This window comes from Talpa occidentalis, unplaced genomic scaffold (assembly GCF_014898055.3).
Source record: "Talpa occidentalis isolate TD23 unplaced genomic scaffold, MPIMG_talOcc4v2.1, whole genome shotgun sequence".
Classification (NCBI taxonomy): Eukaryota; Metazoa; Chordata; class Mammalia; order Eulipotyphla; family Talpidae; genus Talpa; species Talpa occidentalis.
In genome coordinates, this window is record NW_026555331.1 from 100385576 (window position 1) to 100399556 (window position 13981).

The window sequence follows — 13981 nt, forward strand, 5'->3', positions numbered from 1 at the left end:
GGGGCTGAGGGGACCTCCTAGACCTTCCTGAATTTATTACAAGTGGAGTGATTATAAGACATTTCTGCAGTTAGCAGCGTGAAGCTCCCTGTAGATGGGCTTCTCTTGAGCAAACTGCTTCTTTTGGAGCCATGGAAAAACAGTGGAAATCTTTTCTGACATCTTCATTTTGCCCTAATTGGAAATTCTATTGTATTTGTAACTTCAGATAAGGAAGACTAATTTCTCTAACTGTTGGGCGAGGACAGTGGGGCGACCTCCACCTCAGCCTCCCATTCTCACCAGCCGGTGGCTCTGGGATCGAGAGGCCACTATGCAAGAAGAGGGCAGGAACCAGCCGCGAAGTGGCTATAAATACTCCTCTGGATGGCTGGCTTCACTCAGGAGCCCACAGCTGAGGGGCAGGGCCTTCGGGAAGCACCTGCATCTCTTCAGGGCATATCCGCTGAGGCTGGGCCGGCTTCCTCGTCCTCTGCCTTTGAATGGCACTTTCCATGGATATTTTCCAGCTCTGACGAAGCCAGGCAGTAACCCAGCTTCCCAGCTGAATGTTCAGTGCAGGCTCCAAGAGATCAACCCGCTTTATACTCAGTCTAAGCTTATTTTCACTGAGATTGATGAAACTGAATATCTGAGAAGAGAAAGGAAAGGAGGCTCTTCATAGGATGTTTTTCTCTTTCCAATTTCAGATTTCACTTGTGTGGGAAGTATGAAACACTCACTAATCAGACAGCCCTTCTTCTCCTGATGAGGTGGAAACTTGACAATTGAGTTTTTTTTAAAAACAAATCAGTGAATAAACATTTCCTTTCTAGGGTCTTATTTATACAGCACTAAGAGACCCCTTGTGGGTATTTTAAATGACTAGGAGCAAGTCACAACAACAGCTAATGGTTAGTTGTAAATGGGGTTCTGCTGTGTGGTTTGTCACTCAAAATGACACAGAATTTAAAAACCAGATTGTACTTGAGATAAGGGAGCATGTAAAAATCCAGTCAATGACAGTTGTCATACTTCAATGAGTCAAAGAATCACCTGGAACACTGGTTTAACATTCAGATCCCTGGTGCTCAGCCCTGAGACAGCCTATAACCTTGCTCCTAAGAATCTGTATCTGAATCTATAATTCTGACTTAAATACTCTTGGTCAGGACTGCATTTGGGGAACAGCACCTTAAAATAGTAGTTCAAAGTGAGGCCACTGACAAACAGCAATAGCAGCATCAGGAAATTTGTTAGAAATGCAGAACCTCAGGACAATCCCAGGCTCAAGGAATCAGAAACTGCAGAGTTCACCAATCTGTTGTAATAAATCCCCAAGTAATCCTAAAGACTAAGAAACACTGTCCTAAGAGATTTCTTTATAAGACAGGAGCACAAAATATGGAACAATGTGATTCTAATGTGCAGCTGAGATTTAGAACCAATGCTTTGGGTCCATGGAATATAATTGCTAATGTTACCCTATTTTTCTGAGCATCCATTTTTATGAGGAGTCAATGAGGTGAAGTGGCAAGAATGTGGGCTTTGTTTTAGATAGATAAGCTCTCTCAAGTCTTGATCCCAAATTTAATCTCTGTAAAGCTCAGTGTTTTCACCTGTTAAATGGAAGGAACACTACTTACCCCACATGGTGCTGTGGGAAACCACCTAGCCAGGGGACATTGTAGGAACTTGATTTTCTTCTGTGTCTCTTTGCAATCATTATTTCTCTTAGTTTAATTGGGGTCTAGAATAAAATTCTTAATCTTTACAGAAATATGGCTTGAGGGTTTACTCTCCAGAGAGTGTAAAAAAAAAAACTCATTTTAAAATTCATTTCTCATTAATGTAAATGCATTAAGAACTGAGCAAGCAATCCTAATTTTAAAAATCAGTGGTTTGAGTGTAGAAGCAGCTCTAATATTGCATAACCAAATTTGACTCTGCAACCATAGTCACTTTCATAGTTCATTCATAAATGTGTCCATGAAGAGTGAAACTTCATAATTTTATTATAAGGTACTTTGCACAAGTGTTTCACTTTCTCAGTTGACTTTATTGTCTTACAAAATGTCAGGGGAAGTACCATCAATTTAGTGACAGGAATCTCTCACCAACTGGTATAAAAAAATAACTGTGTGTGTGTGTGTGTGTGTGTGTGTGTGTGTGTGAATTCAGTTAGTTGGAATAGCAGCCATATAGTATACTTACAATTACTGAAGCACCTGCTACTTTACACACACATTAATGGTAGTGAAGTGAAAACACATCCATGAGCAATGATCAAATGTTTCACATTCTTGATGAAAGATCCCTTATATGATCAGGACTTGTGGCAGTGTGCAGCCCTAGATGACCAACTAGCTTAATCCCTGGTGGAGTAAATGACAGCCTTTAGGGCAGGGAGAGGTGGATATATCCAAAGTTCATTACTAACTAGTACTTCAGCTTTAGTTTCAACAAACATGAAAGGAGGGCTTGCCATGTGCTAAGCACATTTTCATGCATAATCCATTTAGAACTCACAGTTATCACCTTAGACTTCTTATAGACAAGGAAAATGATGTGCAGAGACAAGAATGAATTGATAAACATCATGCAACTGATTGTCAGCAAAAGCAATACATCAACCCATGTCTTCTATCTCCAAAGAAATGTTGATCTACCACACCGCAGTTGTTTGTTCCACAAAGTAAAATGAATATTCTAGTTATCACTGATTTGGAATTTCTAATTTGGAAATCCATGTTACAGATGACAAAAAGAAGACAAGATACCGGGCTTTAAGGAATTGCATTATTAGCCATTTTATTCAGTCATTGATCATTCTAAAATTAAGATGAAGATGAGAATTGAGCTAACTTGGCTCCTGATCTAGGCTCCAATGTCAAGATCGTGATAGTTTCTACCATTTTCCATATGTGTGTTTCCACAAGAAGAGAAGTGGGGAAACTGAAACTGAACGGGGAATCAGGGAATATTGCTCTCATTTGTGCTAGAGGGATAACTTGCTTTCAATTGTCAATCCACTTATTCATTGGCTAATTCATTCATCTCATCAGTTTTAATTAATTCATGGTTTTATTGTAAGTGAGGAAACTCTGTTTACTCTATGTCCTAAAAGAATTTTGGAAAACTATGTATCTTTTTAAACTTTCAAAAGATGAAATCTAAAGTTTCTCTTTCTGGGTCTCTCTGGTGGCGCAAGGTGTTAAGTCTCAGCACTATGAAGCTATCAGCAGCCACTGCATCACTAGTTCCATCCCCAGCCAAGGAGCTAACCCACGTGGCGCAACAGACCTCTCCTGTCTCACCCACTGCTCCCCTTAGCAGTGTATTTCAGTAGAGCCCCCTTTTCTGCTCCCCACTCTGTCTCTGGTGAATCCTCTCGCCCACCCCCTCCACACTCTGGCCTACACCCCAGATCTGTATACATAAATATAATAAATCTTTAGGAAAAAAATAAAGTTTCTCTTCTGCACTTGAAAAGTTGCAAAGCATATAATTCTGGCATGTAGTAAACGCTGACAGAAGTGTTACTGAATGTTTTTAAATGCACCAAAGGACTACTGATAGCTCAGCAATGTTACATTTATCATCTAAAATTTTAAAATATGTGAACAACCTTTTATTAGTAAGAACATTTAGTACTCCTTTTCTTTCTGGAATTTCTATTTCCATTCTATTTCCCCAATTTTTACCATATTATAATGTATTTAATGCTTGAAAATCTATTAATTATCCTAGCATAATTCTATGTAACAATAATATAAATCAAATTGATTTTTCAATTTCCTATAATCTTAAGACTAAGGATGTTAAGATTTTTCATCTGGATTGAGTTATTGCTAAAATCATTAGAACTAAATGAATCAGTGTAATATACATACGTATATTACAGTTTTAGACAATGAACCATAAAATCAGAGAGAAAGGAGAGGTGTCTCTTTCGTTTGGAAAGTAGGTGAGCTGGGAGAGATCCCTTAGGGTCTCCCATGAAGGCATTTTCTCAGGTCAATTTTATTAGGAAAGAGAAATAATTTTCCTGAAACATATCTGACCCAATATGCTCCAGCTGGAAAGCTGCCTTCCAAGGAGCCAAATGCACAAAGGCTCCATAAGGGGCACATACACAAGCAACTACCACCAAGTAAGTCAAATGGGTCAAATATAACTGTTAGGGGCCAGTCAAGAGATAATCCCCATTGGTGTATCTGAACAAGGGATATCTAGTTTAAAGAACTGCTAACTAGGCAAAAGTAGCTAATCATTAGCTACTAAAAGGGATAAAAGGAAACAGTAATGTGGAATAGAGGCAGAAATTCAGAAGTCAATAAGTGAGTAAAGAGGCAGTAAAAAGTAAATGAGAAAAGAACTTAGGAGATGCAGACCCTTGAAAAGAGGGCGTTACTACTGCAGCAAAGAAGAAAGAAGGTGTTGAAGGACGCTCTTCAGAAGGACCCAGAGAGCTATGACACTGCAGCGAGCACCGCCGGTCCTCAGCGCCCAGATTTGCTGCAATTACACAGAAAGAGCCTCGCGGGCTCCCTGCAGCGCCCTCTATTGGTAGGATGTAGCATTGAGCTCAAAGATGGAGGAGAAATGCAATGCAGAGTCCAACTCCGGGATGGCTAAGCAGGACCAAAATGGGTGGGTTTGGAACTGAAGGCAATAAATTAACTGTCACAAGTATTCAGAGAAAATTACTGCTAAAGGATTACATGAGTCCAGAGAAAGGGCAAATCACTAGATTGGTAGCCCCTACACTAGATACTAGGCTTATTATGCCTTTGATCTCAGTTATATTTGCAGTTTTTAAGGGAATGTAATCAGAAGCTAAATGGCTCCCTGGCAGTGATACATTGGGCTGAGAATCTTACCCCAAACACACAAAATCTTGACTTTGTTTCTGTGCACGTGTAAATGTGTAAATGGAGCCAATTTTCTCACATGTTCAGGAAGCATAACCAGGACTCTTGAGGAGAGAATTATTTATCTCTGCAGCAGTTGCTCTTCCTGACATTTGGTCCTTGGAGACTATGTTTACTGCTGAACTGTTTCTCCTTTGATTCCTCCCCAAAAAGAGTAGGACGACCAGGAGCTGGGGATCACCTATTTTGATTTCTCACCTTTCTACTTTCTGTTTTGAAGTGAAATGCTTTCATAAAGCCACCAAATTCTCCTTTTCTCCAACTTCCCGACTGCCTTTATCACTGCAGTCAAGATGACATTATAAAAAAAGAAATCCTTGTCAGTGCCAACCAACTGTGACAGGATTTTATTTTAAAATCATTCTCTGTTTGAAACTCTCTGCCATATTCTATAAAACAGCCCATTACTCATCTCAAACATCTTTAGAAGGAAGCCCTCTGGAAGGCAACATGGTGGGCCCAAACAGAACAGGCTGGGACGAGCAGGCAGAGGCATTCCCGTCACCATCACTAACTGGCCATGTACATGGGAAAATCACTCAGTTTCTCATCACCTCCTTCAGTTTCTCCCCCGAACACTGCCAAGTTTAGCACCCTATTTTCAGTCACTGTCTCAGGGGATGATTGGAAAGTACCACATTCATGCTGTTCAGCACTATTAAGAGGGAGGGGCCAAGAGAACCATATGGAGAAGATCTTGTTCACACAGCTCTATACTCACAGCCCTTCTGAATGACCTTAGATTTACATTTTTTTATTTCTTAAAATAAAAGTACAATAGACATACAGAAAAGTATGAAAGTGATGATGTTTTACATAGATGTATATCTATGTAACTATCTTTTGATTAAGATAATATTTCAAATATTCCCAAAATATCCAGGTGTTCTTTCTTAGTCAATATTCACTTCTGTCACTAGCAGTAACCACTATTTTGACTTCTGTTGCCATAAATTTGTTTTTTCTCTTCTTGAATTTTGTATTAAAATCATAATATGAGTGTTTTTGCATCTGGTTTCCTTTTACTTCATACTGTGTAATATCCATCTACAGATAACTCCCTTTACTTTTCTGCTGAGTTGTATTAAACTGTGTGAATATACCACAATTTATCCATTCTACTTTTGATAGACATTTGGGTGGTTTCCAATTTTAACTATTATGAGTGACATTTCCAAGAACATGTCTTTTCATGGACATACATATGTTTTCCTTGGGTACTATATCAGTCCAATCAGAAGAGCAAAACCATACAATAATTTAAATAAGAAAAGCCTAGTATAAAGTATATTTAGCTATAATAAGAATAACCAGGGATCTAAGGAATATAAAAATCTAAAGACTACAGAAAAGTAGATATAAGGAGATGTTACCAATACTCAGGCTGAGATAGAACATTCAGAGAAGCACCCCTACCCCCAGGGCATGGTCTGAGATACAGACCTTGTTGGAGAGGGCATGGCCATGGCTCACTGAATAGTAGTGATTGTTTTGTTGCACTGGTGGAAACTTTCAGATATCTACCCTCTGGAAATCTTTCAGAAATTTACCCTGCTGGAAATCATCTTCTAAGATGTGAGAGAAAGTCATTCACAGGCCACTGTCATACCAGAGACATTTGACTATAAAACTGACTGCAGCATATAACCAGGGAAGCTTTAAGCTATTAGGTGCTGCCAGTCGCACATCAGGAGCTAAGAAATGGAGAAACCACATGCACTATAAGAGCTGTCGGCTGGAGAAGCACATTGCAGAGGCCTGAGGAACAGCACACTGGAATCAGGAAGCAAAACTCTTTCTGATGTAATGTCTAACAAGCAGCCTCTACTGACTAAATTTCACTATCAGCTAACAAAGGAAAAAATACATCAAGGTCCCAGATACATTTTCACAGAACAGTCAAAAAGGGTGCATTTGTTGCTGAGAGATAATATATGAAGAACTGGCACAGGTATTCACCTAGGAGTGAAACTACTGGGTCATGGAGTTGCTGAAATTTAGCTTTAGTGAATTTGCCAATTTTCCAAAGGGTTGCACCAATTTATCATCTCACCAGCAATGTTTAAGAATTCCAGTTGCTTCATATACTTGCTAACCACTTTGTATTGTCAGTCTTTCTAATTTTAGACATCCTAGTGAGTATGAAGTAGTATTTCATTGTGATTTTATTTGCATGCTCTTTATGAGTGAAAATGTTGAACATCTTTTCATACACACATAGGAGATTTAGATATCCTCATTCTGAAAAAGCCCATTCAAGTCTGTAATGTAACATTTATTGTCTTTTTCTTACTGATTTGTATGAGTATTTTATATGCTATATATCAGATCTTTACAGATACATACACACACACACACACACACACACACACATATATATATATATATATATATATATATATATTGCAAATGTCTTTATCTTGTTTGTGGTTTCCCTACATTGCTTTTTAAAAATATATCCATAGGAAAGGAGATCATAACATTGTATCTTCCATTAGGCTAAATACTGATGGCCACAGAGTTAAGATGATGTGCTTATGTAACTGGAATAAGGTAAATGAATCTTCTGGAACTGGCCTGTGTACTTGACCACGAAGACAATGATATGTTTTGAGAATAATCCTAATTCATTAAAAATAATTGTTCTTTCCCTCTGCCAATTCAATTGTTGATGTCAAAGATTTCTAAAGCTAAGGAAGAGTCATAGTCTGAATTTATTATGGAAAGTGTCAATGAGATAGAATCACGTCTTCCTCAATTTCTGAGGGAGACATCCTGCTTAAAAACCAATAGTGAATTAGTTGACACTTCCACACACTCTGGTGGCACCCACTCTTTCCTATCATGGTGGCATAATTAAGTGCTGAGCTACCTGCTTTCCTTCTCAATGCTAAATTACTTGGAAGCCGAATGCAAACTCTCTTTATTCAGCTGGATAAGCCCAGAACTAACCCAGAAACTAGTGTGTCTATGAGCTCAAGGAATTTTCCTTGAATGTCTTGATTGAAAAGCCCAATTTTGCTACAGTTGCTATCATAATTATATCCTTTTCCCATTCTGATTGTTCCACACACTGTGGTAAAGTCATTTTAGTAATGACAAGGTTGAGACCAGCACTGGAAGGCCTCGAAGGCCAAGGTGACGGGCCTGGGTGCCTCACAGTGGGAGTCGGGGACCCCAGGCACAACTCTGCACATCTGTTCCTGAGAGGGTAGCTTCGCGAGTGAGTCAGTATTAATTCTAAAATCTTATAATTCTATGATATACTTTATTGGCAAGATGAGTAGCAAGTAATAGTTACTTTTTTTTTTAATTTTATGTCTACTTTATTAGCACAAGTAACTAACATTTACTTAGCGTGTATAAATAAGTCAGTTGAACAACTAAGAATTTTGTCTAAGTACAAATGAATATTGCATCAGAAATTTGAAACCCAAGGTAATAATCTATGTTTTCTTTCTTTTTTTTGGAGATTTGTTTATTTATGCATACAAGAGCTGGGGTACAGGCCAGAGGTGTGGGGGGGTGAGAGAATTTACCAGAGACAGAGTGGGGAACAGAACAGGCAGACTGACTGGAATACACTGCTGAGGGAGCAGCGGGTGAGACAGGAGAGGCCTGCTTGCCATGTGGATTGCTCTTGAGGCTGGCGGGGATAGTACCGGCACTGCAGAGGCTGCAGACAGCTTCACAGGACTGTGCTCAACCACCTGCGCCACCAGGGGAGACCCTAAATCTATGTTTTCTTCATATATATCTTGCTAATATCAATTGCCTTAGTAACTAACATCTTCCATGTGAGTTCAATTGGCAGTCGCTCACAGGGCTTAGGTCAAGTATGGAGAACTAGCAAACCTCTGGGAAAGTTTTAATCCTTGTAAATCTGAGGTTTAGAAAGAAAAGTGCAAAGTCAACTACAGGGACCCTGCCTGCCTATTTAATGACATGGTATAAGGGGGGAAAAATGGATGAGGTTAAAGCATTGTTAATTACTGGTGTTGCTCTACACTGAGTTGTGGAAGCTCTGTGCCACACAGAACCTGCTGGAGAAAACAGCTCTTTGGCTACTTCCCATCCTGTCCAGACTTTCATCTGGTCAAGCCTTCACAGTTCATGTATAACAAGTCCAGATGAGCCATTCTGATAGGTTGTTTAGATAAGGCTTACTACTAATAACATTAGACAAAAGGAGGCGAAAACTACATTTTGGCAAGGAGGAGCTACACTTACTCAATAAACATATATCAGGTGACAACTATTTGTCAGGCACCAAAACCATAGTTTAAAATGTGATTTCATACAATCACCCAAAGCTAGATAAAGAAGAAATAGAACACCTAAACAGATCAATTACAAGCAGTGAAATTGAAATGGTAACCAAAAACCTCCCCAAAAAACAAAAGCCCAGCACCAGATGGATTTATAAATGAATTCCACCAAACATTCAGAAATGAATTAGTGTCTATCCTTCACAAACTCTTTCAAAAAATTGAGAAGGAAGGGATAATACCAAACACACTCTATGAAGCCAACATTACACTAATACCAAAACCAAACAAGGACAACACACAAAAAGAAAACTACAGGCCAATCTCTCTAATGAACACTGATGCAAAAATCCTCAATAAAATTTTAGCTATCAGAATCCAACAATGTATCCATAAGATAATTCACCACAACCAAGTAGGATTTATTCCAGGGACACAAGGATGGTTCAACATCTGAAAATCAATCAATGTAATTCAACAAACAGAAATATAAAAACCATATGATAATAGCAATAGATTCTGAGAAAGCTTTTGACAAAGTACAACACCCATTTATGAAAAAGGCCCTTGAAATTTTTGGGATAGAAGGTACATACCTCAACATCATAAAGGCCATATATGACAAGCCCATAGCCAATATCATTCTCAATGGTGAAAAGCTAAAAGCATTTCCATTAAGATCTGGAACAAGACAAGGATGTCCACTCTCACCACTGCTTTTCAACGTAATACTGGAAGTCCTAGCCAGAGCAATGAGATAAGAGAACGACACACAAGGAATCCAAATAGGCAAGGAAGAAGTCAACCTATCACTATTCGCTGATGATATGATAATATACATAGAGAACCCCAAAAACTCCACAGAAAAACAAATCAAACTATTCAATCAGTGCAGGATACAAAATCAACACACAAAAATCAATAGCCTCTCTATACACAAACAACGAATCTGAAGAAGAAGAAATGAAAAAAAACATCCCTTTCATTACTGAAACAAAAAAAAAAATCAAATACTTGGGAATAAACCTAACAAAAGAGGTAAAGGGCCTATACAAAGAGAACTATAAAACACTGTTAAAAGAAAGAGAAGAAGACATAAAGAAATGGAAAGACATCCCCTGCTCATGGATTGGAAGAATTAACATTATCAAAATGGCCATCCTAACAAAAGCAATTTACAGATTCAGTGCTATTCCAATAAAAATTTCAATGATAGTCTTCAAAGAAATAGAACAAATATTGATGAAATTCATATGGAGCCACCAAAAACCCAGAATAGCCAAAGCTCTCCTGAAAAAAAAAAGAAGGGAATGAAGGCATCACATTCCCAGATTTCAAACTATACTACAAAGCCATAATAATCAAAACTGCATAGTATTGGAACAAGAACAGACACATGAACCAATGGAACCAAATAGAAAACCCAGAAATAAATCCACAGATTTATGGTCAACTAATCTTTGACAAAGGAGCAAAGAATATGCACTGGAGCAAAGAAAGTTTGTTCAATAAATGGTGCTGGGAAAACTGGGTCGCAACATGCAAAAGAATGAAGTTTGACTACTACCTAACGCCATGCACAAAAACCAACTCAAAATGGATTAAAGAACTAGACATAAGACCTGAAACCATAAAATATATAGAAGGAAATATAGGTGAAACACTACATGACATGCACCTCAAAAACATCTTTACAGACACATCACCCAAAGCAGTGATAGTGAAGGCAAAGATAAACATCTGGGACTACATCAAATTAAAGAGCTTCTTCACAGCAAAAGAGACAATAACCAAAACAAAGAGAAACCCCACTAACTGGGAGAAAATTTTTGCACACAACACTAATGATGAAGGACTGATCACAAAAATCTACAAAGAGCTGATGAAACTCAACAAAAACAAAGAAAATAATCCAGTCAAAAAATGGGCAGAAGAGGGCCTCCCCTGGTGGTGCAGGTGGTTGAGCACCATGCTATGAAGCTTCCCACAGCCCCTGCAGCGCATGTTCAATCCCAGACAGCCGGCGAGGGTCCCACATGGCGCGGCAGACCTCTTCTGTCTCACCCGCTGCTCCCCTCAGCTGTGTACTTCGTCAGTCTGCCTGTTCTGTTCCCCACTCTGTCTCCGGTGAATCCTCTCACCCTCCCGCACATCTGGCCTGTACCCCGGTTCTTGTATGAATAAATAAATAAATCTTAAAAAAAAAAAAAGGGAAGAAGAGCTAAAAAGAAACTTCTCCAAAGAGGAAATGCAAATGGCCCACAGGCATATGAAAAAATGTTCAACATCACTTGTAATCAGGGGAATGCAAATCAAAACTACAATGAGATACCATCTTACACCAGTGAGAATGGCACATATTAAAAAAACTAGCAACAACAAATGTTGGCGAGTATGTGGAGCAAAAGGAACTCTCCTGCACTGCTGGTGGGAGTGCAAACTGGTCCAATCACTATGGGAAGTTGTGTGGAGATTCCTCAAGCTATTAAAGATAGAACTTCCATATGATCCAGCAGTTCCACTCCTTGGTATTTACCCAAAGGATACAGAAACATTAATTCAAAAGGGTATCTGCACCCCTATGTTTATAGCAGCACTATTTACAATAGCTGAGCTAAGGAAATAACCCCAATGCCCAAAAATAGATGACTGGATCAAGAAGAGTGGTACATATACACAATGGAATATTACTCAGCAATCAACAAAGACAAACTCATGCAATTTGCAGCAACATGGATGGAGCTGGAAGGGATCATGCTCCGCGAAATAAGCCAGAAAGAAAAAGAAAAAGACCAGATGGTCTCACTCATAGCAGGAATTTAGAAAACCTAAATAAGGGACCAGGAAAAAGACTAATTATAATAAAGAAAAAATCAAAATCAACAAGCAACTATGAACCAGAGACACACTACAGGGGTGGGGAGGGAAGGAGAAGAGGGATTAGGGACAAAATAAGATGGGTGGAATTAAATGGGGAATATAACCAAAATGAAAATGCATACATTGTGCGAAAATGAAAAATGATGTAAGAATTATATAAAATAAAATATATTAATTAAAAAATGTGATTTCTGTCTTCATGGAGTTGAGTCTGAGGAAGAAACACATATAGAAATGGAAAAGTTTCATCAGTCTACTAAAGTGCAGTGGTCGACAAATGCACAGGAGGTCAAAGAGCGCTGAGTTGGTTGTAATCAGGGAAGGCTTCCACTCACATTGGTTTGCAAATGATAGTTACTACATGTCTACTCAATTCTACATTCAGTGATCACTGGAACTTGAAATCAGCCATGTTATGTATGAGTAGTTACCCTTCAGAAATTACCAAACTTGTAGGAGTTTGTAAACTAAACTTTTTCCCCTGAAGAGCCAGCTGTTCAACATTTACCAGCACACCACAGGGCAGGATTTAGTCAAGATGGAGGCTTTCCCCCATTTGAGGCGATTTGAAGCTTTCCTCCATTTGAGGCATTTGAGACAAATATACATCATAGGGTGGCTCAGAAAGCATGGAGGTGGGACTACTGGAACCAAAATTTTTTGGAATATAAAGTAAACAACTTTTATGTCAGGAGATAAAACAGAAGGAGAGACAAGTGCTAGATTGTGGTGGGCATATTTTAGGCTAAAGGAGTTTCTATTATATCAGAAGTGGATGGGTCAGCAGAAATTTTCAAGTTAATCTGTGATATGCTAGTATTTTCCTTTTGGAAATATCCTAGTTATAACAAAAGCTTTCCCTTGATAATAAAAAATAAATGTTTATATAACCTGAATTGAGATTAGATTGAAGAGAAGTTGCTCCTTAAACTACCCCCAAAGCCAAAAATAAAATGAAAAGCAGAATTTTTTTTAAAAGGAAAAAAGCATGAGAGTTTAATTTTGGCACCCAGATTGCCCACTGCAACAGCATAATTAGGTTCCGGTGGGTGGTCTAGGGCAGATGTAGTGGTTTGGGTAGGCTGAGTCACACAGTAGGTTGAACAGGGAAGATTAATATAAAGAATTCCTAACTAGGAAAAAAGACTAAGATATAAGGAAATGCTATAGTTACCCAGGGCTGCGGCACCCCTTATAAATGTATCCTGCTTTGGAGAAAGCAGATTCATCCTATCACACAGCAGAGATGTTTGCTGTGGAGCTGGTCTGGAGTTGCCAGACAAGTCATAGACCACCCTCTGTGGTGAAGAAAAGGGAAGGCTGCCATCAGAACTGCTGGCCTGGGTATGCAGTGGGCATCCAGACTCTGGTCCAGGCAGGACCTCTTTAGAGTACACAGGTGTGACATGGCAGGGGTGGGTGGGTGGGATGGACTCTGGTTTTAGGGACAACAGAGAAGTGTTCACCAGGCCAAGGCTGTGAGCTGCACAGGCACAATGTTCTGGGCTTGAGTCTGGGACAGTTTCTACCAGATGTCCCCACACCACCAACCCCCTTTCTCGTGCAGGGTCCCTCCAGCACATTCTAGTGAAGAAACTTCACTTCTAGTGAAGTTTTACACATCAGACTCACTTATTTTTAAAATTTTACTATATATGTGTACATATATACACACACTGAAGGGTGTATTTGAAACTCAGAGGCTATTAATTGATAACTGGCAGAAGGTCAAACATTTTAATGGGAAGTGAAAAATGTTGTCATTCTCCAGGCTGTTTTAGCTCCACAGTACTGAAAACCTAGCTGTGCTGGATTTCTTTTCCCCTGGGAGTTGTTGTTATTGTTGTTGTTGTTATCTATTGTTCAGCTAACAGAAGATACAAAACCAGGCAGATAAGTCCCCAAGGAAATGATGGTCAT